The sequence below is a fragment of the Mobula birostris genome, chromosome 7 (genome assembly GCF_030028105.1).
Source record: "Mobula birostris isolate sMobBir1 chromosome 7, sMobBir1.hap1, whole genome shotgun sequence".
NCBI lineage: Eukaryota > Metazoa > Chordata > Chondrichthyes > Myliobatiformes > Myliobatidae > Mobula > Mobula birostris.
In genome coordinates this window covers 16,818,228-16,844,445 of record NC_092376.1, presented here as the reverse complement: position 1 = coordinate 16,844,445, position 26,218 = coordinate 16,818,228, and the positions used below count along the sequence as shown (strand labels likewise).

General features: G+C 44.5%; 1 protein-coding gene across 1 annotated transcript in view; it reads left to right on the top strand.

Moving 5' to 3' along the window:
• The first annotated feature begins 962 nt into the window (after window positions 1-962).
• The window catches only part of akap17a (A kinase (PRKA) anchor protein 17A), an 80,873-nt gene continuing 55,617 nt past the window's right edge, over window positions 963-26,218 (top strand). Inside the window, exon 1 of the mRNA XM_072262662.1 lies at window positions 963-1,082. The gene's annotated coding sequence lies outside the window, so the exon portion shown is untranslated. The remainder of the gene's footprint in view (window positions 1,083-26,218) is intronic.

Sequence of the window (26,218 nt, the reverse complement as noted above, 5' to 3'; positions counted from 1 at the left end):
CTGTCTTCTCCTATCATTTTGGATCTCCCCCTCCCCCTCCCACTTTCAAATCTCTTACTAGCTCTTCTTTCAGTTAGTCCTGACGAAGGGTCTCGGCCCGAAACGTTGACTGTACCTCTTCCTAGAGATGCTGCCTGGCCTGCTGCGTTCACCAGCAACTTTGATGTGTGTTGCTTACATTTAGAACTCGGAGGCGGAGCAAAGTCAAAGTGGCACTAAACGGCGATTCTTTTGCATGCATCTTTGGAAACAGCTCTATTTCTATCTTTGATATCTCTTTTTTTTTTCATTTCAATGTACTTTTGAAGACTCTGACCTGGGATTACACTCTGACTTTGGTTCTTTGTGGGAATGGGACCCGCTCTTAGGGCCTCACAACCGGCCGCATTTTTGATATCCCATGGACACGGCCTGGAAGGCGAGCGTGCCTTCAGGGCTTTGGATTTTTGTAGCTCTGGAGACAGGCTGATTCAAGGCCCGTGCCCCTGACTGAGGCGTCGCAGCAGAACACGGAACATCGGGAGCCGCAGGTTAGCTGCTGGCTGTGTGTCCAGCGACAAGTCAGACACTGAGTTATTGCCCAGCGATGAGTAATGGAATTAAACTGAACGTGTACCGACTCCACCACAGCACCCCGAGGAAACTCTGCAACCACAGTGTCTAGAACACAATGGTGGTGTGGGCAAACCAGGCACAGGAAAAACTGAAGTGGCCCAAACAGAGCAGTTAACGTATTTCCCTTTCATGTGTTTATCATGATAAGTGTTGTAATTCTGCAATAAGTCATCTCTAATCTCAGTGTCATTGCCACAAGTACAGGGCTAGTGACAGAGAGACTACACCCTGAAAGATCTGCTTACATCATTGGTGACATTAACAACTATAATGATATCACTGCCCAAAACAGGAAATGATTACTTGTTTCAAGATTTTTGGTTTTTTTTTGCCTAATATGATTTATATATTTGCAAACATTATTGCACAGAAGCAACCCACTTGGTTCAATAATCTAAACTAAGGACTTTTCAAATACAACCACTTCATCAATCGCCGTTCTTTACCTCCCTCTCCTGCACATTGCGGTATGTAAAGTTTTTTTGTAATTTCAAGTTAATTATTTAGTGTACAGGATGATAAGAGTGGACAGCCAGAGAATTTTTCCCGAGGAGGAAATGTCTAACCCAAGGGTGCATAACTTGAGCTATTAAGGGGTTGAAGAGCCAACTCCTGCTCCTCATGGGGGGAAGTCGAGGAGAGCAGTAGTGATAGGGGATTCAGTAGTTAGGGGAGCAGACAGGAGATTCTGTAGATGTGAATGTAACTCCAGGATGAGCGGTGTCTTGACAGAGGAGTACAAGAGGATAAGAAACATAGATAGGTTGCTTAGTCAGAGACATTTTCCCAGGAAGGAAACGGCTAATACGAGGGGGCATAACTTTAAGGTGTTGGGAAGAAGGTGTAAAAAAAGCGAGAGACAGTTTCTTTACACAGGGTAGTGGGTGTGTGAAATACACTGCCAGGGGTGGTAGTAGAGGCAAATACATTAGAGACATTAAAGAAACTCTTAGACAGGCACTTGGGTAAAAGAAAAATGGAGGACAATGTGCGAGAGAAAGGTTAGATTAATTTTGGAATAGGTTAAAGGGTTAGCACAACATTGTGGGCAGAAGGACCTGTTCTGTTCTATGTTCTACATGTGTTAAATGTTCTTATTCCAGCCTCCTATACCCTGATATGGTCATATAGCAAAGAAACAGGTCTTTGACCTGTGATTCCGTTTTGATCATCAAACACCCGTTTTACGATAATGCTACACAAATCCTATTTCATTCTCCACACACTCCTTCAATCTCTAGTCGCACCCAGCTTGCGCTGTGGGAGTGGAAGACACACCCAGCCTGACCTGCCAGGCATGTCTTTCTGCTCCGTGTATCACAACTGCTATGTTCTTTTGTCTATGTTCTCACTCTCTAATTGCTCTCAAAACCAAACTGAGATTCCACTGTAATATCTATGGGTTCCTGTATATTGCTGCAAAACCAGACAATTAGATGGATGATCATCATCATTGTGCGCTGTGTCGTATGACATCATCATTCCGTGCCGTGTTGCATGATGTGGACGATCATGGTCTCCCTGACCATGAATGTTCTTGGCAAATTTTCCTACAGAAGTGATTTGCCACCGCCTTCTTCTGGGCAGTGTCTTTACAAGACGGGTGACCCCAGCCATTATCAATACTCTTTAAAGGTTGTCTTCCTGGCATCAGTGGTCGGATAACCAGGACTTGTGATATGCACCAGCTGCTCGTACGACCATCCACCACCTGTTCCCTTGGCTTCACATGACCCTGATCGGGTGGCTAAGCGGGTGCTACACCTTGCCCAAGGATGACCTGCAGGCTAGTGGAAGGAAGGAGCACCTGTCACTTCCTTTGGTAGAGATGTATCTCCACACCACTACCCAGTTGGAGGTATACCAATATAGAGAATATCCTCACTGATAACAATAGCTCTCAACTGACTAGCAGAGACCATATCAACAATGTATTATGTTTTAGAGGCATTAAAAGATGGAGCATAGAAATAGGCACTTTGGCCCTCTATGCCATAATATTATGGGAACTCACTTAAATTCTATTTAAGTGCTGTGGGAGTACTTACATGAGCAGCTCAGACTGAATCAATACTGTACACAGCGTCTTACAGATTTCAACCACCTTCTGAGTAAAAACATTCTTCAAAATATCCCTCAAAATTTCCTTCACTTTACTTCAAATCGATGCCCTCTGGTTTCAGACAGCTCATCTAAAAGGGAAGGTGGTTTACCTTATCTATTCCACCCCTCCTCCCCACAATTCTGTGTAGAGCTTGTCTCCAGATTACAGCAGGGTTCTGCCCTGTTGAACTGTTCGTAAACCGGAAACATGGCCACAAACTGAGACCCCACACAGATGTCTGTGGTCCTGTGGCAGCTGTAAACCGTCTAAGTTCTTTTGCAGACTCCCAGCTTCCTCAACACGACCTGCCTCTTTACCCATCTTCGTATTGTCGGCAAAAATTCATTGCCACAGATGGCTGTGGAGGCCAAGTCAATGTGTATACTTAAAGCAGAGGTTGATAGGTTCTTGATTACTTATGGCGTCAAAGGTCACAGTGAGAAAGCAGGAGAATGGGGTTGAGAGGGATAATAAATCAGCCATGATGGAATGGCAGAACAGTCTTGGTGGGCTGAATAGCCTCATTCTGGTCTTATGTCTTATGGTCTTATGGAGCTATGACAGGGCTTGGTCTTAAAGTGATTGGAGGCCAGTATCGGGGGCGGGGGGGGGGTGTGATGTCAGTGGTAAGTTCTTTCCACAGAAAGTGGTTGATGCTGTCAGGCATAGTGGTAGAGACAAGTACATTAGGTGCATTTCAGAGACTCTTAGACAGGCAGGTGGATTAAAGCAAGATGGAAGGCCACACGGGAGGGAGAGGTTAAGCTGATCTTAGAGTAAGTTGACAGCTTGGCATATGTTCTATGAAATAAAAACTGGTTTGGATCAGACTTTTCCCAAGTGGAATTACAGTTGGACCAAAGCAGGTTGTGCATAACACAACAACAAAAGAACGTAAAATTCAAACCTGAGTCAGAATTACAGAATAGGGGGGAGGTGGAGACTGCTAATGCAAGTCAGAACAGGAAACCAGTAATTAAGTTTGATTTGTAAAATGAAAGAAATAACAATGAGTTCTGATGAAGGCCTGGGACAAAACGTCAACTGTACTCTTTTCCATGCATGCTGCCTGACCTGCTGAGTTCCTCCGGCATTTTGTGCGTGTGTTGCTTATAATAACAATACATGCTTTATAAATAACATCATCCAACAATTTCCTTCATTAGGCTTTGTTGAGTAAGTTTTGCTATGAAAATACTGCTTTATAACTGTAAACAATTACCATCAAATCCATTGACATACTAAAAAATGTAAATTTGATCATTAATAACCTGTAACTTTTAACTGCACCTTAGACAGCTGTGACAGTGACCTCTTGTGGCCAGAGGAAATAAACTACTCCCTGGAGCAGGCGGAACGAAGAATTGTGTACACACTTGTGTTGGAGACTCAAAAGAGACATAGAACATAGAATAGTACAGCACAGTACAGGCCCTTCGGCCCACAATGTTGTGCCAACCCTCAAACCCTGCCTCCCATATGAGCCCCCAACTTAAATTCCTCCATATACCTGTCTAGTAGTCTCTTAAACTTCACGAGTGTATCTGCCTCCACCATTGACTCAGGCAGTGCATTCCACGCACCAACCACTCTCTGAGTAAAAAACCTTCCTCTAATATCCCCCTTGAACTTCCCACCCCTTACCTTAAAGCCATATCCTCTTGTATTGAGCTGGGGAAGAGGCGCTGGCTATCCACTCTATCTATTCCTCTTATTATCTTGTACACCTCTATCGTGTCTCCTCTCATCCTCCTTCTCTCCAAAGGGTAAAGCCCTAGCTCCCTTAATCTCTGATCATAATGCATACTTTCTAAACCAGGCAGCATCCTGGTAAATCTCCTCTGTACCCTTTCCAATGCTTCCACATCCTTCCTATAGTGAGGTGACCAGAACTGGACACAGTACTCCCCAAGTGTGGCCTAACCAGAGTTTTATAGAGCTGCATCATTACATTGCGATTCTTAAACTCTATCCCTTGATTTATGAAAACTAACACCCCATAAGCTTTCTTAACTACCCTATCTACCTGTGAGGCAACTTTCAGGGATCTGTGGACATGTACCCCGAGATCCCTCTGCTCCTCCACACTACCAAGTATCCTGCCATTTACTTTGTACTGCAGATGATGAGCAGAAAATAAACTTCCGGAGAAACGCATCAGTTTAAGGATGACCAAGGTCTCTCTTTGTCCCATCCGAGATATTTACCACAGGGCCCTTAGCATTGTCAATGATCCCTCCCATCTTTGACCCTCTATCATCAGGCAGGAGTTACCGGCGCATTAGGACAAGGGCTGTTAGACCAGGAAACAGCTTCTTCTTCACCCAGGTCTCATCATTCATGAAGCTCCAGTAGCCTTGTAGTGTTTAGTTTTTAACCTGTATCATAAATACACCTCATGCTAAATGCCAATCTTCTGTAATATATTTTATTTGTTAATTTATTTGTAGTAATAATACTCTATTGTCGTGTGTGAGTTATATGTTCTGTACTGTGTTATGCACCTTGGTCCAGAGGAACGCTGTTTCGTTTGGCATGGTTAAACGGCAATAAACTTGAACTTAAACTTAATATGTAGTCTCTGGAAAATGTAGCATCCATCTCTAACATCTTTAAGGGAAGGACAACTCCTTGTTTACCTGCTCGACTACCTGTAATTCCCATTACATGGGGATATTTTGAGACTTGATCTGGATAACTTTGGCCTTCCTACCAGAAGAAAAGGTATAATTCTCATCGAGGGAATGCGGTGAAGATTCATCAGGCTGTTTTCAACGAACAAACTGCTGAAGGAATACAGTAAGATGAGCAGCTTGGGGGGGATAAGGAATCATCAGTGCTTTGTGTCGAAACTCAGCATTAGGGCTGAGAGTGGAGAGGGGAGAAAGATGGCATAAAAAGGAGAAGGGGGATGCTGAGACAGGGATGGGGGTACTGATCAGCAACACCAAGGGCTATTGGTGCCAGAATCTGATAAGAATGGAAGGTGATAATGGGAACCATTAGGGGAGATCTGATAGAGTTTTATAAGATTACGAGCAGCATAGATAGAGGAGACAGACGATATCTGTTTTCCAGGGTTGAAATGTCTAATACCAGAGGGCATGCATTTAAGGTGAGAGTGGGTAATTTTAAAGGAGTGGTGAGGGGCAGGTTTTTTACACAGAGAGTGTTGGGTGCCTGGAATGCACTGCCAGGGGTGGTGGTAAAGGTACCTACTCTACAATGGGTGCTTTTAAGAGACGTTCAGAATGTGAGGCAAATGGAAGGAAATGGACTTTGTGTAGACAGAACAGTTAGACATTTGATGATTAATTTAATTGGCTTGACACAACATTGTGGGCCAAAGGGCCAGTGCCTGTGCTGTCCTAGTAAGTGGTCTATGTAGGTGAAGGGCAGGTGCCCTAGGCCTGAACTCCCTGGACTTTAGAAGAATAAGGGGGATCTTACTGAAACCTATTGAATTTTGAAAGGCCTATATAGAGTAGGTGTAGAGAGGACACTTGATATATTGGGGGAGTGTTGGACCAGAGGGCACAGCCTCGGAATACAGGAACAAAGGAATTTGTTCAGCCAGAAGGTGGTGAATCGTTGTCACGCACGGCTGTGGAGGCTGAGTCAATGGGTATATTTAAAGTGGAGGTTGATAGGTTCTTGATTATTCAGGGTGTCACAGGTTACGGGGCAAAGGCAGGAAAATGGGCTTGAGAGGGATAATAAATCAGCCATTATGGAATAGTGGAGCAGATTGGCCTAATTCCGCAGACTCTAATGGTCTTGTAAGAACCGGGGAAGGGGGAGTGGGTGGGTGAAACGTTTGGATGGAACTGAGCGGGGTGGTGAGGGTGGGCACAAAGCGATGATGGGCAGAAATGGGAGGAGTGGAGGAGGATTGGAAAGAGACAAAAGTTTGGAAAACACATGCAAGGTGAGTGTTCTACACAAAAATTGCTGGAGGAACGCTGTAAATGGAGGGAAATTGACAGTTGACATTTCGGGCTGGTATCTTCATTACAACTGGAAAGGAAGGAGACAGAAGCCAGAATAAAAGTGTGGGGGGAATGGGAGGAGCACAAGCTAGCAGGAAATTGGCTTGAACCCAGGAGAGGGGGAAGGTAGGTAAGTGGGGTAAGAGGAGAAGTGCGTATGACGTGAGGAAGCTGGGAGGTGATAGGTAAAAGGCAAAAGGTGAGCAAGGTGGAATCTGATGGGAGAGGACAGTAGACCATCGAAAAAAGGAAAGGAGGTGGGAAACCAAAGGGATGAAGGTGGTGGGTGATGGGCAGGTCATGAGGACAGGAGAAGGAATAATGCGACCAGAGAAGCAGGGAAATCAAAGGGGGAGGGGAAGATGGAAGTTAGAGATGTTGAAGCTGCCGGGTTGGAGATGACCAAGACAGAACGTGAGGTGTTTTTTCTCTAATCTGCATCTAACCTCAAAGCAGCAGAAGAGGAGGCCATGGACAGACATACCGTTGTGGGATTAGGAAGTTGAATTGAAATAGATTGTCACTCAGAGATCATATTGTGTCTTGGTGCTCTCCAACCTGATGACATCAACATCGATTTCTCTATCTCCCCTTTCTCTCCATTCCTATAATTTTCTCTTATCGCTCTGGCCTCATCATCCCCTTCTTTTAAACTTATAAAGAGATACAGAACACTAACAGGCACTTCATCCCACCAACACCTTGCCAAACATTAAGATTCAAGATTGTTTAGTGCCATTTCCAGTACACAAGTGTAAAGGAGAAGGAAGTAATGGTTACTCTGAATCCGATGCAGCTCAAAAAACTACACAGTAAGATAAGGAACACGATAGTAGTAAAAAAGACACAAAAATATAAATACATTAGATAGATATAAGATAATATGCAAGATAAAAATGAATACATAAGGTAGTTTATACACACAGATTAGAGTGTCTGTACGTAAGATGACTGACAGGAAGTGATAAAGTAGTGGTAGCTGGGGGTGTGGAGGGGTGAGTTAATTTATCCCACGTTAATCCCACAATCTCATTAACTATTCCCAGAATTTATTATTCACCTGCACACTAAGGGAATTTTCGGGTCTGATGAAAGGTCTTGTCCTGAAACGTCGACTGTTCATTCGCATCCATAGATGCTGCCTGACTTGCTGAGCTCCTCCAGCACTTTGTGTGCATTATATTGTGCTGGAAACATCTTAGTTTTCAACAGCAGGTGTCACCCCACATGAATCTGGCTATTTCATAGGCTAATTGTTATCAATGAATTTTGGGTACGAGAAGACCACGACTATTTTTTAATTACGTTGTTTCTTTGTTCTCTTGACACTTCTTGTTCTTCTTTGCTCCTGTAACACTTAGTAAAATGATAGTAAACAATAAGTTTTATGCCTCATTCTTGATTTCCGAAGAAGATTTGGAACACAAATGTATGAGGATCCGACGCGTGCGAACTCCACGCAGACACCGCACAAGGTCGGGATTGAACCCAAGTCCCTCAGTGAGACAGTGGCTCGACAAGCTGCACCAGACTCCTGATAACACAAGCCTGAATGGGATGGTCCAGTCGTCTGTGTTTCCTCCCCACCGTTACAGTCTACATGAGCAACATGAAGCAAGCTCTGTTGAAATGCGCAGCTGCTGTGAGGGTGAAACAGTAGTATAGTGGTTAGTACAATTGCTTTACAACACCAACGACCACCATTTGGGGTTTGATCCCCACCGCTGTCTCTAAGAAGTTTATACGTTCTCCTTATGACTGCACAGATTTCCTCTGGGCACTCTGGTTTATACCAACACCATAAAGACCTGCAGTGTTGAAATGTGAGCATTATTAAAAGTAAGTTAATACTAATTAGGATAATGGGGGCGGGGGGAGTTCTACTTCTGTTCTTTTTACTTCGGTGTGCTTTGTATATAGTGTTCCTGCCATGCCGTACAGGTTGTGAAAGCCTCTGTATATACCTAACAGTTCTGACATTACAGATAAAGTTGTTTCTTTGGGAGTGAAGTTGTCAAGTGTGCCTTTTTCAAAGTAGAAGTTACCACATATTTTTGGCGACGAGGTAAACTGGTTTTGTGGACGTATCGGCACGTTTCGAACGGGAGCAGCAACGCCGATAAGGGGCCTCACGTTCTGATGGCTACACTTGGGACGATCGTTGAATTGGTGGAGTTAACGGAGGACTGACCGGAGTATGAGGAAAGGTTGGGACACTTATTCTGTGCTAATGGAATTACTGAGGAGGCTAAGAAGCGCTCTATTCTCCTGAGTGTGTGTGGGGCAAAGACTTGCAAACTAATAAGGAATTTAGCCACACCGCGGAAACCAGGGGACATTCCATATGATGAACTGGTCAAGCTCGTGGGAAACCACAACAATCCGAAACCTCCTGTGATAGTCCAACGGTGTAAGTTTCACAGCCGTTTCAGGAAGCCAGGCCAGTCTGTGGCCAATTCTGTGGCCGAGCTTCGGCAGCTGTCAGAGCATTGTGATTTCGGAGCGGTGTTGGAAGACATGCTCCGTGATAGATTGGTATGCGACATTAATAATGACAGAATACAATGCTGCCTGTTAGGGGAAACCCCACCGTTGACTTTCAAGAAAGCTTTAGAGATTGCCAAGGCATGGAGATGGCTGCTAATAAAGTCAGGGATATCCAGAAAGGACATGGGGGGGTTGCAGTTGGCAGCAGTGTACCAAGTCAGGAGGGAGACTGGTAAACAGGCAAAGCGGGTGGAATGCTTCAGGTGAGGAGGGACGCACTATGCAGATGATTGCAAATTCAAAGACACTGTCTGCCATGTTTGTAGCAAAAAGGGACATTTAGCTAAAAAGTACAGAAGTTCAAAGGGTAAGATTAAGCCCGGGCAGGGGAAAGCTCAACAGGCTCAGGCAGCCACGCACCATCTAGAAGAAGCAGATGAAGAGGCAGCGTGTGCCTACAACATATTTGGAATGGAAACAGATGAGGAACCACCTGAACCATATTATGCCACAGTCACTGTCAGGGGAAAGGACATTAAGTTTGAGGTTGATTCAGGGGCTACTGCATCAGTCATTAGTGAGGAGACCTACAGGAGGACATGGGGGTCCAACCCGCCTCCCATTAGACTGTCAAAGCTCAAACTTAGGACCTATATGGGGCAGCCCATACCTCATTTAGGGGTGTTATATGTGAACATTTCAGCTGGGGGTCAGAAGGCTGAAACCAGTCTAGTGATAGCTAAGGGCAGGGGGCCCAGTCTTTTGGGTCGCGATTGGCTTTGCAAGATCTGCCAAACTGGCATGAAACTAAATATGCACATACGACAGAGGATATTCTGCAGCGGTACAGTGACGTTTTCAGGGACGAGCTGGGAACACTGAAGGGTGTGACAGTGAAACTCCATGTCGACCCTGAGGCCACACCACGTGTTTTTAAGCCCAGGTCGGTGCCCTATGCCCTGAAAGGCAGAGTCGAGGAGGAGCTAGAACGTTTACAGAGGCTGGGCATTACTGAGCCCGTTCAGTTTTCAAGGTGGGCGGTTTCCATTGTTTCAGTTTTGAAGGCAGACAAAACAGTGAGGATATGTGGGGATTACGGTGACTCAGGGCTCTAGGCTGAAGGAGTGCCATTGCCACGAGTGGATGACCTGTTTGCGATCCTGTCAGGGGGTAAGCTGTTCACAAAGCTGGGCATGAGCCACGCCTGCCAACAGCTGCTGCTCGATGAGGATTCAAAGGAGTACATCACAATTAATACACACAAGGGAGTATTCAAGTACAATCGCCTGGTGTTTGGAGTGGCGTCCAGCCCTGCCATTTTCCAAAGGACAATGGACACTTTTCTGCAGGGGATTCCACACGTAGCAGTGTACCTTGATGATATTTTGATCACGGGGGCTACAGAGGTGGAGCATCTGGCTAATTTAGAACGGGTGCTGAAGAGGCTCTCAGACGCAGGGCTGCGGTTGAAACGTAGAAAATGTGTGTTCCTGGCATCGAGTGTGACTCACCTGGGACACAAGATCACAGCTGAGGGGCTTTGCCCTGTGGAGGACAAAGTGAGAGCTATTAGGGAGGCCCCAAGCCCTAAGACCGTCACGGAACTCAGATCATTTTTGGGCATGGTGAATTATTATGGCAAGTTTCTTCCTGACCTCTCAAGAGTTTTGACCCCACTGTCTAAGCTGCTTCCCAATGACACTAAGTGGCAGTGGGGTGAAGAGCAAGGGAAAGCTTTCAAGGAAGTGAAAGAACTCTTCCACTCAGTGAAGCTGCTTGTTCACTATGACCCAGACAAGGAGATCACCCTTGCATGTGATGCCTCGCCCTGTGGAGTCAGGGCAGTTCTCTCACATGTAATGGAGGACCGTTCAGAGAAGCCTGTTGGTTTTGCTTTATGTACCCTGATAGCTGCTGAGAAGGGATATTCACAGCTAGACAAAGAAGGTCTGGCCATTGTTTTTGCGGTCAAACACTTTCATCAGTACCTTTATGGACGCGTATTCACAATTTATACGGACCATAAACCACCAATGAGCCTGTTCAGTGAGACTAGATGCATCCCACCGCTAGCCTCAGCCAGAATATAGCGTCGAGCTCTTACATTGTCAGCCTACCAGTATACTATAGTGCACAGAGCAGGTGGGGATAATGCAAACGCCGATGCACTGAGTCGACTACCTTTACCTGAGACACCTGTTGCTACATATGTGCCTCCAGAGACCGTGTTTTCATTGGAGAGGCTGTCAGAGACACCTGTAAAGGCGACCCAGATCAAGCAGTGGACAGAGCGGGACCCAGTCTTGTCCCAAGTCAAGACTTTTCTTTTACAAGGTTGGCCCAGAGTCGTGGAAGGAGAGAAACTGAGGCCTTATGCCAAATGCAAGACAGAATATGCAAGTTGGATGCATTTTCTGGGGGACAAGGGTCATCGTGCCTCCCCCTGGCCATTCACAGATTGTGGAGGAAATTCATGAGATTCATCCAGGGGTGTCTCGAATGAAAAGTCTTGCAAGATCCTACATCTGGTGGTCAAGAATCGATCAGGATCTGGAGAACAAGGTAAAATTATGCACGCAATGGCAGACTAATCAGAATATGCCACCACCAGCTCCTATGCATCCACGGGAGTGGCCAGACCACCCCTGGTCTAGGCAACATTTGGACTTTGCTGGCCCTTTTATGGGGCAGATGTTTCTTGTAATGGTAGATGCGCATTCTAAATGGATCGAAGCTCACATCATCATCATCACAGCCCCCTCAATCATAGACAAACTCAGGCAAGTGTTTGCAGTCCACGGGTTGCCTGACACTCTGGTCACTGATAATGGCCCAATGTTCACCAGGGAGCTGTTCAGTGAGTTCATGCAGCAGAATGGCATTCATCACATTCGGACGGCCCCTTTCCACCCAGCCTCCAATGGTTTGGCTGAGCAGGCTGTTCAGACAGTGAAGGAGGGCCTGAAGTGGATGACAGGGGACTCCCTTAGCATGCAGCTTTCACGTTTCCCGTTTAAATATCACCTCACGCCACAGACTACGACTGCCCGCACTCCAGCAGAGATGCTGATGGGGCGTAGGCCCAAGTCAAGATAGGACCTGCTGCGCCCAGACATGAAGGCAAAAGTGGAGAGAAAGCAGGAAAAGCAGAAGGAGGGACATGATCAACATGTGCGAGAGAGACAGTTAAAACCGGACGACAATGTCTATGTGAGAAACAATCAGCAATGGCTGCCTGGGGTTATTTTTAAGCAGAGAGGTCCCGTCTCCTATGTTGTTAAGCTGACTGATGGACGTGTTTTCCGCAGACATCAGGACCATGTGCGCCCGCATCACGATACCGGCTCAGAGGCAGACAGTTCCATGGATTTTCCATTTGTGAGACAGACTACAGTGGAAGCATGTCCACCAATAACTTTGCCAGAGGGCGAGACGCTGGCAGAGGGGTCAGGGTCCACTGAAGAGGATGGACATTCTCACGCTGACACACAGACCCCTCTCATGCCCCCAACACCAGACCCTCCCAAAGCTCCATCACCAGTGGTACCTGCTGGGTCACCGGGGGTAGTGCGCAGATCACAGTGCACTCGTAAACCTCCTGACAGACTGAAGCTTTGATGGGACAGTTTTTTTTTGTTGTTGTTATATTGAATGTGGAATCTGTCATGTTTTCCAGATGTTTTGTATTGATAAACTGTTGCAGAGATACTAGTATAAGTTTTCAGGGGTACGCAAGTTAATAACATCACTGCTTTTATTTCATAGTGTTTAACATTTGGGAAATGTTGGATTTTAAAGGGGGAGAAGTATTGTAATGTGAGCATTATTAAAAGTAAGTTAATACTGATTAGGATAATGGATGGTTTTACTTCCGTTCCTTTTACTTCTGGTGTGCTTTGTATATAGTGTTCCTGCCATGCCGTACAGGTTGTGAAAGCCTCTGTATGTACGTAATGGTTTTGATGTTCGAGATAAAGTTGTTTCTTTGGGCATGAAGTTGCTGAGTGTGCCTTTTCCAAAGTAGAAGTTACCACAGTTAGGGTTAATGATGGTAAGTTGTGGGCATGCTCAGTCAGTAGTGGAAGCGTGGCAACACTTGTGGGCTGCCCCCAGCACAATCCCTGGACTGTGTTAGTCATTGATTCATTTCACTGTACGTTTCGATATTTTGATGTACCTGTGACAAATAAACCTAATCTCAATTTAATCTCTCTCACACATCAAAGGGCATTAATAATTTACCATGAAATATCCTAGCATGAAATTGAAAACAATAAATAATAAATAAATTAGATTTAATACATCGTCTAAAGTTTAGTCATTAAGCAAGTAAAGTCAGAGACTCACTGAGAATCAAAATACAAAGATAAAGGGAAATTTAAATATTTACGAGATAAGTGCGAGACTGGGGACAATAGAAATAGTGCAATGAGAATCTAAACAATTACATGGAGTCAATCCACAAATATTTTTCTCACGGGGGGGTAATTATGATTTGAACAATGATGCTGAAGAATGACAGTGAATCAATAGCTTCCATTTAAACCTTTTTACCTCCATCTACTGTTGTTCAATAGACTACCTCACAAGTCACTGACGTGCAGTCAGTTCTGAGTTACAGGAACCGTGCCAGCTGGTTTGTGCATAGAAGGATCCCACAAGCAGCGACGTGCTAAATGCTGCATGTGTTTTTTAGGTATCGGCACGGGTAAAAAAAAATTGGCTGAGGCACAGTGGAGATTCTGCTGCGTCTCTGGAAGAAGGAAGTCGGGTTAAGTTTGGTGTATCAGCAAATCTCTACAGTAGAAGCTCAGCTTTATTTGTCACGTGCACGGTACACAGAAACACACAGTGAAAAGCATTTTGCATCAAGTCAGATCAACGAGGATTGTGCTGGGCAGCCTGCAAGTGTCATGCCTCTTGTGCCTACATAGCATTCCCACAAATCATGTCCCCCAATCATACGTCTCTGGAATGTGAGAGGAAACCTCAGCACTCAGAGAAAATCTACGTGGTCCTGGGAATACCAAGATTGTATAAAGTATACATAGTTTGATAATACAAGCTAGCGGGATTCAAACCCCAATCTTACAGCTGCCGCTCGGAAGTGTTATGCTAACGCTGCATTGCTGTGCTGCCCTTACCACTCCATGGTACAAATGGGCATTGGAGAAAATTCTGACTGCCTGCCTCACCGCCTGGTTTTGAGGCTCCAATGCACAGGATTGGATAAAGCTGAAGAGGGTTGTGGATTCAGCCAGCTGCATCTTGGCCACTAGCTTCCCCACCGTGGAAGAGATCTCCAAAAGGCCCTGCCTCATCCATCATTAAGGACCCCCACCACCCAGAACATGCCTTCTCCATCAAGGAGGAGATAATGGGGTCCTGAGAACACACACTCAACATTTTTGGAACAGCTTCTTCATCTCTGCCATCAGATTTCTGAATGATCCATGAACCCAAGAATCTTAAGGCATCCGTTAGTCTTGTGAGACCATGGATCTGCGCCTGGAAAGTCTTCACTCTCCAGGACGCAGGCCTGGGCAAGGTTGTATGGAAAACCAGCAGTTGCCCATGCTGCAAGTCTCCCCTCTCCACGACACCAATGCTGTCCAAGGGAAGGGCATTAGGACCCATACAGCTTGGCACGAGTGTCGTCGCAGAGCACTGTGTGATTAAGTGCCTTGCTCAAGGACACAACACATTGCCTCGGCTGGGGCCTGAACTCACAACCTTCAGGTCGCTAGTCGAATGCCTTAACCACTTGGCCACGTGCTCACACGAACCTAAGAATACTACGCCACTATTTTGCTTACCTTTTACATTTGAGCCAAACTGGATAACTTCACTCTATGTCACTTGCCCCATCGCTGACATGCTCCCACAACCAATGGACTCACTTTCAATGACTCTTCGTCTCATGCTTTCGATATTTATTGCTCATTTATTATTATCATTTCTTTCTTTTTGTATTTGCACAGTCTGTTGTCTTCTGCACCCTAGGTGAATGCAAAAGCTGGGTGGTCTTTCACTGACTCTGTTATGGTTATTATTCTATTGATTTATCAAGTATGCCCACAAGAAAATGAAATGCAGGGTTGTATGTACTGACATGTATGTACTTTGGTAATAAATTTACTTTCAACTTGGAACTTTATTTCTTATTGTAACTTACAATTTTGTACTATGTATTGCACTGTACTTTGATAACAAATTTACTTTGAAATTTACTGTACAAATTTCACAACATATGTCAGGCATAATCAACCTGATTCTGATTTGCATTCTGTCTAGTGAAATTTATTGTCTTGTGCACACGTACTGTGAGGTGCAGGTCCAATGAAAATCTTGTTTACAGCAGCGTCACAGGCATGTGGGTGCTGACAACACTCGGAATATAAATTATGGATGAATTATACCAGCCAGTGAAGAATCTGCACCCACGCAAAACGCTGTCGCAAGTAAGCAGCATCCATCGTCGAAGATCCTCACCACCCAGGCCATGCTCTTTTCTCGCTGCTGCCATCAGATAGAAGGTACATGAACCTCAGGTCTCGCACCACCAGGTTCAGGAACAGTTACTACCCCTCACCACCAGGCTGTTGAACAAGAGAGGATAACTGCATTCGTCTATTGAGGTGTTCCCACAACCAATGGTCTCACTTTAAGGACTATTTATCTTGTTCTTTCATGTTCTTGTTATTTATTGCTGTTTATTTATTTTGCAAGTGCACAGTTTGTTGTCTTCTGCACTCTGGTTGATCTTTTATTGATGCTGTTACAGGTACTATTCTATAGATTTGCTGAGTATGCCCGCAGGAAAAAGAATCTCAGGGTTGTATGTGGTTACATGTAGGTACTCTGATAAATACATTTTTAGTTGAACTTTGAAGAATTCTTCCCACATGGTTTTGCTCCCGGTGCTCCGATTTCCTCCCACATCTCAAAGATGTACAGGTTAGTAGATAATTGGTCACATGAGTGTAACTGAGTGACACAGGCTTGCTGGGTCAGAAGGACCTGTGCTGTAACTCCAAATTAGATTAGATTATGAGGACACACAGTCCTCTTTTATTGTCATTTAGTAATGCATGCATTAAGAAATGATACAATGTTCCTCCAAAATGATATCACAGAAACACAAGACAAACCAAGACTGAAAAACTGACAAAAAACACATATAGTTACAACAGTGCAAAGCAATACTGTAATTTGATAAAGAACAGACCATGGGCACGGTAAAAAAAAAAGTCTCAAAGTCTCTCGAAAGTCCCATCATGTCAAGTAGACGGTAGAAGGAAGAAAGACTCTCCCTGCCATGAACCTCCAGCACCACAAACTTGCCGATGCAGCACCCTGGAAGCACCCGACCACAGCCAACTCCTGAGTCTGTCTGAAAAGTTCGAGCCTCTGACCAGCCCTCCGACACCGAGCACCGAGCACCATCTTTGCCGACGGCTTTGACCCCAGCCCCGGCAACAGGCAATAGGCAAAGCCGAGGATTTGGGGCCTTCCCCTCCGGAGATTCGCTAATGCACAGTAGCAGTGGCAGCGAAGCGGGCATTTCAGAAGTTTCTCCAGATGTTCCTCCATTCTTCTCACGTCTATCTCCATCAAATCAGGATTGTGCACGGTACCTACTTAACAAATACCAATAACTTCCCTAAGTTAGGCAGAACTGTACTTTGAATTTTTACTTGAGAAACTTCTTCTCTATGAACATCAGACTCCTTCTACACTTGACTGAATTACCAACTAGGACTTTGTACTCAAGTATCAAGAATGGGACTTGAACCCACAATCATTCAACTGCTTTGCCAAGAGTGCTGCGAACTAAGCCAATACTGACATCTACTGGACCTTTAAGGAAGTAACCTTATTTGAAGTCTGTGCTGATATTCTTCAATTGAGAGTCCAATCCATTCAAAGTTCAAAGTAAATTTTATTATCAATGTACACCATATACAACCCTAAGATTCACTTTCTTGTGGGCATACTCAATAAATGTATAGAATAACAACTAGAACAGAATCAAAGAAAGACCACCCAACTAGGGTATTCAACCAGAGTGCAGAAGACAACAAACTGTGCAAATACAAAAAGATGAAATAGTAATAATAAATAAATAAGCAATGTATCGAGAACATGAGATGAAGAGTTCTTGAGTCTATTGGTTGTGGGAACATTTCAGTGATGGGGAAAGTTAAGGTGAGAGAAGTTGTTTCCTTTGGTTCAAGAGCTTGATGGTTGAGGGTTAATAACTGTTTTTGAAACTAGTGGTGTGTGTCCTCAGACTCTTGTACCTTTTTCCCCGAGAAGAGAGCATGTCCTGAGTGGTGGGGGTCTCAGATGCTGCTTCCCTGTGACAACGTTGTTCAATGGTGTGAGAGTTTTACCCGTGATGGACTGGGTCCTATCCACTAATTTTTGGAGGATTTTCTGTTGGGACATTGGTGTTCCCATACTAGGCTGTGATGCAGCCATGTCAATATACTCTCCACCACACATCTATAGGATGCTGCCTGGATGAGAGGACATGTGCAATGAGAGGTGAGACAAACTGGGCTTATTCTCTTTGGAGCAGCAGAGACTGAGGGTGGATGTTATTGAGGTTTATAAAATTATGGGAGGCATAGAGCAGATAGTCAGTATCTTACTCCCAGGGCTAAAACGTCTAAGACTAGAGTGTGTGTATTTAACACGAGAGGGAGAAAATTCAAAGGGGATGTGCAGGGCAAGTTTTTAAACAGAAGGTGGGGTGTGTCTGGGATGCATTGTCAGAGGTAGTGGTGGGGGTAGATACAATAGAGGTGTTGAACAGTATCTTAAATAGGCAGAGTATGGGGGATATGGACAGCAAGACTATTAAGTTACATAATTCTTCATTAGGTCGGCTGGTGGCACAGTGAGTTCAGTGCCGGGCTCGAGAACGGAGGTTCCCGAATTCGATCCGGTGACAGACCGCCCCCGTGTGCGCTCTCCATCCACGTCGGGTTGATGGCAAGCTCACAACTTGGCCTCGTAAAATAATACTGCGAAATGTCTGTACGAGGAGTGGCGCCCCACACAGCCTTTCGAACTGTGCCTTGTAAGGCATGAAAATGCCCGACGCTGGCCTCTCAGGTCTGAGTCGACGTCATCATCATCATTAGATTTATTAATTCAACACACATCATGCACTGAAAGGCCAGTTCCATAGACTGTATTGTTCTACATTCTGTGTTCTGTCAGAGCCCTGTTCGACACGGGCTCCTCGCTTCCAGTCCATCTTCACAGTCCGTTGCATAAGTGAGACTAACAGTATCATCAAGGATACTGAAGCACCTTCAATTACTCCAAAAGACTGAGGTTTGGTAAAATACTGAAAGGCTTTTATTCGCTGTACAATACGACCTCCACAGTGAGTGTCTGCCCCCGGACTGAGGGGGAGGGGCAAGGCGAACACCTTTATACAGGACTCTGTGGGAGGAGCCACAGGGGCAGTCAGCAGAGGGGCATGTCCAGACAGGTAACCGAGTTACAACATATATACATGGTTTACCACAGATACCCACCATCCTGTCCAATCCCTTTTCTCTCCTCTACCTTCCAGAAGAAGATACAGGAGCTTATAAGCCCAAACATCCAACCCAAGAACAGCTTCCTTCCCACTGCTGTGAGGCTTCTGAACCAATCACCTCTTTCACACCCCTTTCCAGGAGGTGCTGCCACATTCTCAAACCCTTGATTTTATCTCTTTCGTTATTGTCACTGTAGAATTTCTTTTTGCATTGCTTCAGCTTGCACCGACTACTATCTCTGCACCATTCTGAGGTTTGCACCTGTTTCTGTATACACTCAGTGGCCACTTTATAAGATATTCCCGTGCACCTGCTCGTTAATGTAAATCAGCCAATCATGTAGCAGCAACTCAAGGCATAAAGGCATGCAGCCATGGGGAGCACTGGTGAGGCCTCACTTGGAGTATCCTGAGTAGTTTTGGACCCCCTAATCTTAGAAAGGATCTGCTGAAACTGGAGAGGGTTCAAAGGAGGTTCACAAAAATGATTCCAGGATTAAATGGCTAGTCATACGAACAGCGTTTGATGACTTTGGGCCTGTATTCACTAAAATTCAGAAGAATGAGGGGTGACCTCAATGAAACTTATTGAACAGTGAAATGCCTGGATGGAGTGGATGTGGAGAGGATGTTTGCTATGATGGGAGAGTCAAAGACCAGAGGACACAGCTTCAGAATAGAGAAGTGTCCTTTTAGAATGGAAATGAGGAGAAATTTCTTTAGCCATAGAGTGGTGAATCTCTGGAATTCTTTGCCATTGGCAGCTGTGGAGGCCAAGTCTTTATGCATATTTAAGGCAGAGGTTGATAGCTTCTTGATTGGTCAGGGCATGAAGGGATACAGGGAGAAGGCAGGAGATTGGGACTGAGAGGAAAATTGGATCGGCCATGATGAAATGGCAGAGCAGACTCGATGGGCCAAATGGCCTAATTCTGCTCCTATATCTTATGGTGTTATGATCAAGAGGTTCAGTTGATGTTCAGAACAAAAATCAGAATGGGGAAGACATATAAGCTAAGTGATTTTAATTGTGGAATTGGTGCTAGGTGTGATAGTTTGAGTATCTCAGAAGCTCCTGGGATTTTCATGCACAGCATTCTCCAGAGTTTACAGAGGAGGTTTTGAAAAGCAAAATAAAACCATCCAGTGAGAAGCAGTTCTGTGGACGAAAACTTGTTAATGAGAGACGTCAAAGGAGGAAGGCTTTGTACTGTTGCCCCAATGATAACAAATTTCACGACATATGCCTGTGATATCAAACCTAATTCTGATTCTGAAGGGCCAGACTGGTTCAAGCAGACAGGAAGGAGACAGTAAGTCAAGTAACCACATGTTACAACAGTCATGTATAGAAGAGCATCTCTGAATGCACCAGACATCAAACCTTAAAGTGGATGGGCTACAGCAGCAGGAAACTATTAACATACACTCAGTAGCCACTCCATTAGGTACAGGAGGTATCTAATTGTATATTGTGGTATATCATGTATACTTTTTACTCTGTGGCTGTTATATAGAACACAGTTCTGCACAGCTTCTGTGTTCTTTTCAAACGTAGAACACTTCAGCACAGTACAGTCTCTTCAGCCCTTAATGTTGCGCTGACCTTTCAACCTACTCAAGATCAATTTAACCCTTCTCTCCTACATAGCCCTGCATTTTTATATCATCAATGTGCCTATCTAAGAGATTCTTAAATGCCCCACTACATCTGCCTCTACTGATACCCTTGGCAAGATGTTCCATGAACTCATCACTCTCCGTGGAAAAAAAAATTATCTCTAACATCCTCCCTACGTTTTCTACCAATCACCTTAAAGTTATGCTCTCTCATACTACCCATTACATAATCATAGTCATTGAGCACTACAACACAGAAACAGGGCCTTCGGCCCATCTAGTCTATGCTGAGCTATTATTCTGCCCATTATTTGATCAATAATTAGATGTGATCGAGGAATTTCATTGCACTGTGGTGTATATGACAAGAAACTAATCTCAGTTTGAAAATAATCCCATTCACACTTGCATCCTTTTTTTAATATATCTCCTTAACAAAAATGAATTGATACGCTTGGCTTCAGAAAAGTTCTACATTCTAGCTGCCCTCATGGAAAGTCAATGCTTTAATTCTTGAACAATATTCACAGAATGTGTACAGTATACAATCTGAATTACTTGTCTTTGCAGACATCCACAAAAAACAGAGAACCCCAAAAGAATGAACGACAGAAAGACATTAGAACCCCAAAGCCCCCCTCCCCCCCCCCCACTCAGGCAGCAACAAGTATCAATGCATCAACCTCCCCCCTCCCCCACCCCAGCCATTTCGGCAAAATGTGTCAACATCAACCACCCATCAAGCAACAGCAAAGCACCCAAAGAGAGACCATGTTCTGCAGTCAACAAAAACTATTGTTTACCCGACAGTTCGACATTCCATAGGCTCTCTCTCTCTCACTAACAAGGGACAGAGAGATATCACCCATTTCACAGCGAAAAGGGAGACTAACAGTTGCTGTTACGGTGTTACAATCTACCATGTCGATTTTTACTCTGTGATTCCTGACCCGAGATTCGACAGGAAACTCTTCCCCCATTGAAAGAGAGAGAGAGAGAGAGCGAGAGACAGTACGACTGCTCGACTACAGAGCTCTCCGTCCATACATCCGCCACAGCAAAATCCTGATATTCCATCTCCCGCGACAGCTCAGTTGGCAACAGCAGCCTGGAATCGGTCATCCACAGGGGCCACGCCCCGGAGGCACCATCGTCTAAACTGTGCCTGGAGAATGGTCAGCCGGCAAGCTCCAGGAAGAGGAACTCATTCGCCATTAAAACAAAGTCAGTTTGAGTGACGTTGCAGATCAGAACCCTGAAAGTACTCCAACTACCTTGAGAAGAAAAAAAAAGACATTAAAGAAAATAATTTAAGCTGTTTCTGCAGCTTATTTTGTGGTTGTATTAAATGTTGTTCTTTTCAATACCACATCTTTGATTGCAATCTTCATAAGAGCCACATTTCAACTTTTTGAATATCTCAGACCAATCATCTCTTAAAATGAGCCCTAATGCTAACCATAACTTTAACCCTAATGTAAACAATCTTGCGTGCTGTAAAATTTCCCAACCCACCTTATAAACATAAGTTTTAAGCACAAGAGATTCTGCAGATGCTGGAAATCTTGAGGAACGTATACAAAGTGCTGGAGGAACTCAACAAGTCAGACAGCATCTGTTTTAGACCATAAGACTATAAGATATAGGAGCCGAATTAGGCCATTTGTCCCATTGAGTCTGTTCCTCAGTTTCATCAGGGATAATCCATTTCCCTCCCAGCCTCAATCCTCTGCCTTCTGCCCGTATTCCTTCATGCCCTGACTAATCAATAATCTATCAACCGCTGCCTTAAATGTACCTAATGACTTGGCCTCTGCAGCCACTGGTGGCAACGAATTCCACAGATTCACCACTCTCTTCATTATCCTCATTTCCATTCAAAAAGGACACTCCTATCTTCTAAGGCCGCATCCTCTGGGCCTAGGTTCCCCCACCAGAGGAAAAATCCTCTCCACATCCACACTACTGAGGCCTTTCAACATTCAATAGATTCTCAGCATCTGCAGAACCTCTTGTGTTTATGATGGCTGTCCCTAATGCTGCTGGGTCTTGAATTCCCTAGAATTATTACTCTGAACTAGCCCACCTCATTCTCCTTTAATTCCAACAAAATGCTCTTGATCTCTTTGACAAAGCTTTTGAGATTCTGCCATCTTTTGATTCTGGGACAAATCACCCTCTGGGAAATACTGCTTCTTGATTTTCCACCTTGACAAGGGATTGCACACTCTACCTTCTAGGAACAGCTTCCCCTTTGCCATGAAATTTCTGAATGGACCTCAGTATCATTGATAATAAACCTGATTCTGATTCAGCATCTAGGGAAGAAACAGCCGATATTTCGGACCAAGACTCCTTATCAGGACTGGAAAAAGGAATCGTTATTATTCACACTTTCTATAACTTCAGAAATATTTATCTCCCTAACCAGCCCCTGACCTAAAACTCTCCAAACCAATACACTATTCTAATTCTGACTCTTCACCAAACCCGTTTTTTTATCACTCAACAGGGATTGCACACTCAATGTTTTAGGATTAGTTTCTTCCCCTTCACCATTTGATTTCTGAATGGACAATGAACCCACAAACAGTACTTCTTTTTGCCCTGTTTATTATTTTATATTTGTTACTGTAACATAACTTTTTTTGTGTGTATTGCATGTGACAAAAGACCAAGTTATCAGAAGATTGATGCTGATAAGACAGACAAAGAGAGAAACATTCCAAATGTTAATGAGAGACGAGAGAGATTAATGAAAAGAGACACAGTTCCGAGTATTGTCAGACCGGTTGCTTTGAACCTGAACTGTTTGAAGTTTGATGGACAGGCGATACCCCAGCAGGGGGATAAAAGGAACAGGTTCGCTAAGGCAAGACAGACACCACGAGATCACGAGATAACGAGACCCTGGAAGTGCAGTGCACCCCCACAAGTTGGTGGGAGTTTTGGAGGTTTGATTGCGGGACCGACCATAGATGCACAGGGTGAAAAAGTACGATCGGCGGGAACCTGGTGTGTGTGTCTGCCCTTGCCTGGGTGCCGGGTTCACCACGGAAGTACGATTGTATCCAGAACGGAGGGGTCACAGTCGGTGAGCTCAGAAGACAGTAAAAGGGCTCGCCCGAAAGCTAACTGCAAAAAACATCAAAGGTCTGTTTTGAATCAGGAAATTTGCATATTCGCTCTCTCTCTCTCCAACAGCACAACAGCGATTACTGCGAACTGTACTAAGCTGAACTGAACTCTGCGTCACTTGAGACTGATCATTTTACCCCTAGACTGCGATAGAGCTTGATTGATTCCTATTATCCTAGTTCTGTGTACATGTGGGTTTTACCATTGCTAACCTGTTGCATTTATATCCTTACTATTAGAGTACTGTGTTACTTATTTCTTTAATAAAAACTTACTTAGTTCCAGTAATCCAGACTCCAACTAAGTGGTCCATTTCTGCTGGTTTGGCAACCCAGTTACGGGGTACGTAACATGCACAACACAGCTGCTGCAAGGCAACGCATGTATCAACATGCAGTATGTCATGGATAATAAACCTGATTCTGTATGGAACAGATTTTGTCCTTTAGGCCCAGGATTTATGATTCTAGCACACGTTAACCATAATAGAATATCGCTATGGAGACCCAAGACTGCTGATGCTGGTGCTGGAGAAACTCAGCAGGTCGGACAGCCTTCGTGAAGGGAGGTGGACAGTCAGTGTCCAAGATCGATCTGAATGACAGAAGGGCGACAGCCAGTATAAAATGGCAGAGCTAAGGAGTGAAGGTGATAGGTGGTTCCAATTGAGGAAGGGAGAGAGGCAAACGGAGGAACCGAGGATGGAAATAGGCAGTGATTGGTGGAGATGGCAAAGGGCTGAAGATCACGGAGCCTAATAGGCAAGGAAGGTGGACCATGGAATCATGTGAGGGAGGTGGGGAAGGCAGAAGGCTACGGTGAGGAAGGGTACCCAGAGGAGGACTGTGTATATGATGGGCAGATGAAGTGGATGGAGGAAGGGAAAGAAACAAATATCACTAACCTACTGTCTCACCAGAAACTGGAAGGATTTCCTATACAAGGCCATTTTATTGCTTAGATTTTTCAGATGATACTAAAACCAGCCTCAATAATATGCTTATATAGAGAAGCTCAAAACATCCCATCACACTATAGGGAGGAAAGACTTAGGGAGAAAATTTGAGGCCTTGGCAGCTGAAGGCACAGCCACTAATCTTTTTGTGAACTAACACTCACAACACGCTGGAGGAACTCAGCAGGTTGGGCAGCATCTGTGGAAATGATCAGTCAACGTTTTGGGCCGGAACCCTGTGGTGTAGTAGAGGCCGATGCTCTTAACTTAGGATAGATTTTGCATATTAGCTGTTATCCTAAGTTGACAGAGTGAGGTCTTGATCCAGAGGCAAGGATAGCCAAGGAGGCTGGAGATCAGGCTTAGCAGCAATACTCTCCTGTGAGGAGAGTTTGGACAGATTTGCTTTGGCTGAAAAGTAATGTAGGAGTATAAAGTTAGGAGGGGGATAGATAGGTTAGATAGTCATAATCTTTTTCTCATGGTTAGGGTATGTCACAAAAAACTTACAGATGTATGGTGGAGAACATTCTGACTGGTTGCATTACAGAGGTTCCAATGCACAGGATCAGAAGAGGCTGCAGCCTCAGCCAGCTCCATCACGGACACAACCTCCTTACCATCGAGGGCATCTTCTAAAGGCAGTGCCTCAAGAAGGCAACATCCATCATTAGAGACCCTCACCATCCCGGACATGTCCTCTTCCCATTACTGCCATCAGAGAAGATGTACAGGAGCCTGAAGAACCACATTCAACATTTTAGGAACAGCCTGTTCCCCACTGTCCTCAGATTTCTCAACGGTCCATGAATCTAGGAATACTCCCTCACTATTCCTCTTTAGTACTAATTACAGTTCTTTTTATTTATTGTAACATATTAATTTTACATATTACAATGTACCGCTACCACAACAACAAATTTCATGAAATACGTCAGTGATTCTTATTCTGAAGGAGTACAATAAAGTTTCAACAGATCATTGAGACGGTGGGCTGTTGCACGAGAAACTAAGTGGAGGAAGGTTGTGTTTATTTGAATTAACTCACATGAGAAATAATTGAATTGTAATGTGTAATACTGTGCAAAGGTCTTAGGCATATATATAGTTAGGATGCCTAGGTCTTTTACATAGTACTGTATTTGTCAAAGTGGAGCAGAGAACAAGTTTGTAGATAATAGACAATAGACAATAGACAATAGGTGCAGGAGTAGGCCATTCAGCCCTTCGAGCCAGCACCACCATTCACTGTGATCATGGCTGATCATCCACAATCAGTACCCTTTTTCTGCCTTCTCCCCATATCCCTTCACTCCGCTATCTTTAAGAGCTCTATCTAACTTTTTTGAAAGAATCCAGAGAATTGGCCTCCATTGCCTTCTGAGCATTCCACAGAACCACAACCCTCTGTGTGAAAAAGTTTTTTCTCAACTCCGTTCTAAATTGTCTACCCCTTATTCTTAAACTGTGGCCTCTGGTTCTGGACTCCCCCAACATCAGGGACATGTTTCCTGCCTCTATTGCGTCCAATTCCTTAATAATCTTACATGTTTCAATCAGATCCCCTCTCATCCTTCTAAATATCAGTGTATACAACCCCAGTCGCTCCAATCTTTCAACATATGACAGTCCTACCATCCCCAGAATTAACCTCGTGAACCTACGCAGCACTCCCTCAATAGCTAGAATGTCCTTCCTCAGATCTGGCGGGAGCAAAGGATGTTGGGAATAGCAAGGGTGGAGCACCACAG